At 35.3% G+C, this 5,116-nt stretch overlaps 1 long non-coding RNA gene across 1 annotated transcript; it reads right to left on the bottom strand.

Moving 5' to 3' along the window:
- Nucleotides 1-1,119: 1,119 nt before the first annotated feature.
- LOC140162305 (uncharacterized) lies at nucleotides 1,120-3,866 on the bottom strand. Its single transcript, XR_011860228.1, has 3 exons — nucleotides 3,786-3,866; nucleotides 2,721-2,826; nucleotides 1,120-1,212 (listed from the first exon to the last, which is right to left on the bottom strand). It is a non-coding gene; the product is annotated as an uncharacterized lncRNA (long non-coding RNA).
- Between the last annotated feature and the right edge of the window lie 1,250 nt (nucleotides 3,867-5,116).

A 5,116-nucleotide genomic window follows, 5' to 3' on the forward strand; every position in this document is an offset into this window, starting at 1 on the left:
CGGAACTCGGAAATATTGATTTTGAGATATAGGCAATCAAAGCATATATTTCCTTTTGTTTCCTGTTTTTTTGGAAACTCTTTTAATCGCTCAAATCATTGGAACTGTTTGTTCAATTTGAATGGGCTTTTCTGCAAAATGCAGCTTTGTAAATGCTTTTTACTATCCTGTAAGAAAATTTAATATTTCCGAGGTTCCGACTGATTTTGCTTGATCGCGTCACAAATTAGCGTGACTGATACCATGGGAACGGAATATAGTCTGTATACCTTCCTCGAGTCAGTAATTTAGATATGGTTTTTATTGTATCTGCAAATGTAATGATGAGAAGTATATAAAAGTATACAATTTCAGAAAGGAAATGATGCAAGGAATCCAACTAGCATAACAGATTCCTGCAAAATCTCAAAATTTGATTTTAGTTTACTGACTCGAGGAAGGTATATTGACTATAAAACTCGTGGGTTACAATTTTGACAACATGGCAGAAAAGATTCTCCAGACTCTTCTGAGCATTTTGATATATTACGATTGTCCATTTGAAACATCTGTCCTACGAAACCGTTTAGCCCTAACGTCCTAGTTGCTTTTTGGCGAGGGGGAAGGAAAGAAGGAGGAAAGAAAGAAAGAAGAAGAGAAAACTTTTTTCTCGGGTGCGGTTTTGAACCCTGACCCTTCGGGTGCCACGCCCGTGCACTGGCCTACCTTGCCACGGGGGAGTAGCTTGCCCGTCCAAGCTTTCCGTCGCCATAATAATAGCATCTCGTGGGATACCTGCTCTTGCCTACGCTTTCTGAATTGAGGTTTTTCGATGTTTGGTACGGTAAGGGTTAATAGAGCACTTTTGGCTGCATGGCCCTATCTCCGTTATCGACTCTTGCGCGGTGCAAACCCATTCGGTGAATCGCGTAGGGCCTTTCAAAGATTATAGGGACAGTGTATAGTGCATGAAATTCGTCTGCATACAGAAATCATAACGAGTCATCATACGCTGTTAGTATTAAAAACATGCTTAATGTACAAATTTCACAACATGATGATCGTGAAAGTGTGATTTTCGTAATGTTAACATACCTGCTCTTCCAATTAAAGGGGGAGACCCTGTTGGCAATACTTGTGTATCTTCAGTGTAAAGGGATGCAAAGCCCTCTGCGTTTTTTCCCCTTAGCATCTGACCCCATTTCTCATTTGCTGCATTAACTAGATCAGCAACTGTAAGATTGAAAACGACATAATTATAAGCTATTAAAATACGGAGTCGAATTAGCCACCATAATGTTCATGAAGATCCAGAACTTGTTGGTCAGACCATGGACTACATGCACGAGCCATTTTTACCAATGCGATCAGATATTGACATTGCAATTTAAAATATCGGAAAGTTATTTACATTTACATAATTTCCTTTTCTTACCCCAAAGCTATAGCTAACTTCTACGTTAGATCAATTCAAAATCACTCTACTGCGACTCATTATTATTTGAAAATTTATACCCGACGTAAGCATTATAGGTGCTTCAGCTTCTTAAGACCCTAGTGCAGTATGCGCCAGGTCTTCAAGCCCTAGTTCAACTCCCGTATACTCCAGCTGTTTCAGACCCCTGTTTAACATGCTCTGATCTGGTTCCTTTTTGCACCGTACACCCCTACCAGAATTTAACATGTGAGTGCCGTTCTCCACTGCGTTTACTCTTATATTTGGGGGTGTTCAGCCGATTTTGATCCTCTTTGCCGATTTTGGATCCCTTAATCCATGGTAGTGCGGTAAGGTATAGTTCAAAATGATGATCCAGCAATTAAACTGGATCACGTTGAACAGCCCCCTCCGGACCCGGCTAATTCTTGTCTAAACTATAAATGAAGTGGCAAAGTTGAAAAATGTTTTCCTTAGTATTTCGTCAAAATTTGCACTGTTGTCCAAAGCAATCCTGTCCCCGCATTAAACCTCCTCCCCCGAAAACAAAAATGAACCTAGACCAATATTTTCATTATTTTAGCTTAAAATCTACTTAGAAGATTTGGCATAGGGTTTTCCCCTCACAGTCCACTCTTACACAGTGTGAAAAATAATCATTGGTTACAACACACACATGTCTATATAACATTATTTGTTAAACATTAGTATAAATAACGGGTTTAATATTATTTTAGGATGTGTTAATTTAGCTGGATACGACTTCAGATCATAGTTTTACGTTTAGGGCAAAGGATGGTCCCACAAGTTGTATGAGTTATTTGGTACATGATTTATTTCCACGTTTAGCGTGTTGGGTGTAAAACGAGTGGATACAATACCCCGATTTTCGCATCCCTCGGTGGTTTAGTTCTTGTAAGTGTATCGTGACTACTTGTTTTCACAGAATCTTTAATAATCGATTTTTAAAAACTCAAAACATGTAAATTTTTTTTCAAAATGCATGCCCCAAAAAATCACGTCGAGCGATTCAAACCGAGCAAAATGTCGCCATTTATCAGAACAAAATAAGGCCATTTTAAGGAACATTTCGGTGAAAAACCCGTTTTGTAATATATTACCGATGATTGTGGAGCGTTATTTTGGACGTCTTATCTAGCTACATTATTTCTCAACTTTCTGCACTCTAAATTTAAATTAATAAAACTATATATATTTCGCATTTACATCATGAAATACTAGATTATATTACGTGATTACCAATGACGGGTCAAACTTTTAGGATGTGCCAGTGCTAAAACCTTACCTAGGGTTGTTCTTTTATAACCAAAACCATGCTTAGCAGCAGCAACCGCGACTGACACTACAACCATAAAAACGATGAGTTGACGATTCATTGTAAAATACAGCTTCTATTATTTGAGAGGAAAAACAAGAGATTTGTTTAAGAGATGGGGTATGAACGTCTGGACAGTATTTATTGTGGGATATTAGAGCATATCAGACATATCGAATTGCATTCTGAATACGAAGAATGTCCTTCTGATATCAAATAATTTTGATTTTTGGAAATTCGCAATGTAATACACATTTTATGGCAAATGATTAAAATTTGATATTTAACAGTACTCGAAGTAAACTTTATAAATAATTTATACTTAAAGTGTATGTAGGTGGGAAGAAAGCCGACGATCAATTGAAAATTTTGACCTTTCGTATTGAAGATATGGATTTTTTCCCCAAAACACCAAAAAAAATTAGGTCTTCTTGGGAAAAAAATCCATATCTTCAATATAAAAGGTCAAAATTTTCAATTGATCGTCGACTTTTCCTCCCAGCTATATACACTTTAAGAATATATCATTAGATTTATAAAATTTACTTCGAGGACTGTTATATATCAAAAATGTGAAAAATATCAAATATTAATAATTTGTCATAAAATTTGTATTATATCGTGAATTTCAAAAAATTAAAATCATTTGATATCAGAAAGACATTCTTCGTATTCAGAATGCAATTCGATATGTCTGATGTGCTCTCGTGTCCCACAAAAATACTGTCGAAACGCTCAAAACAGATCCCTTAATTTATTAATTTTTTATAGAGTGGCTCGCTTCAAGTGTGTAGCTTACAACAAAGTTTTTCGTAATCTACACCGTTTGCTATTAATGTGGTCCACACCCCACACTCCTTCCTCTACACACACTCACAACATACACACCCCACCCCACACCCACCCCGAAACGTGGCATGAACATGGGGATGATTGTATGGACCAACCCCATTATCAAACTATTGGGTGGATGCATCCAACGTCCCCGGGCTCTACGTCTATGATAATTATGACTAATGAAAATAGAAAACTTACCTATTTGACGTTTCTGAGAAGACTTTCCAAATTGTTTCAAACTGGTTTCTTTCTGTCTCCGTCTTTTTTCTCTGCAGAAGCACTTGTAACAAGCACTTTTATAATGAGAATAATGTTGATATTTTGTGCTCTGTGTTCGACTGCGCATGCTTATAAATACTCCCAGTAAATACTCTACGGACAATACCAACAACTATCACACTAATCTACACATATATGTAATGTGATCAAGCAAAATCAGTCGGAAGTCGGAAATATTGATTTTGAGATAAAGTTAAGGGATCTAAAATGAGCGTTTATTGCTTTTCGACAGTATTTTTTGGGGGACATGAGAGCACCTCAGACCTATCGAATTGCATTCTGAATACGAAGCATGTCTTTCTGATATCAAATAATTTTCATTTTTGAAAATCACAATATAATACAAATTTTATGACAAATTATAAAAATTTGATATTTTTCAAATTTTGATATATAACAGTCCTCGAAGTAAATTATATAAATCTAATGATATATTCTTAAAGTGTATGTAGCAGGGAGGAAAAGCCGACGGTCAATTGAAAATTTTGACCTTTCATATTGAAGATATGGATTTTTTCCCAAAAAGACCTAATTTTTTTTGGTGTTTTGGGGAAAAATCCATATCTTCAATACGAAAGGTCAAAATTTTCAATTGATCGTCGGCTTTTCATCCCACCTACATACACTTTAAGCATAAATCATCAGATTTATAAAGTTTACTTCAAGTACTGTTAAATATCAAAAATATCAATTTTTAATGATTTGCCATAAAATGTGTATTAAATTACGAATTTCAAAAAATCAAAAAATGTCCCAAAATAAATACTGCCCAAACGTTCATACCCCAGCCCTTAAACAAAGGAAATAATTTCTTCTCTTTCCTATTGTTTTGGAAACCATTCAACTGCTAATATCTTTGGAACAATTTGTTCTATTTAAATGGAGTTTTCTGCAAAATGTAGCTTTGCAAAATGAATATTGATTATGTCCGACTTCAGACTGATTTTGCTTGATCACACTTCATATTTTGTAGCTAATTTTGACATCGAATTTTGTTTCTTTATTTGCTTTTTAGTGGTATTCTATAAATTGCATATTTGTGTGCAAATAGAGGGCGCTATTTACATCTTTTTTAATCTAAATTAGCCAAGTAATATGAGTTATTCCTTGCGTTTAATGATAAAACTTTCATCGCCATTTGTTAGTATTTTTTCTGATGTTTTAAAACCATTATACAAGTGTGCGCCCCTTGTAAAGATTCAAACAAGATTTAAGATAAGTAGCGTCATCACCTTTACTTTTTACATGCC

The sequence above is a fragment of the Amphiura filiformis genome, chromosome 10 (genome assembly GCF_039555335.1).
Source record: "Amphiura filiformis chromosome 10, Afil_fr2py, whole genome shotgun sequence".
Taxonomy (NCBI): Eukaryota; Metazoa; Echinodermata; class Ophiuroidea; order Amphilepidida; family Amphiuridae; genus Amphiura; species Amphiura filiformis.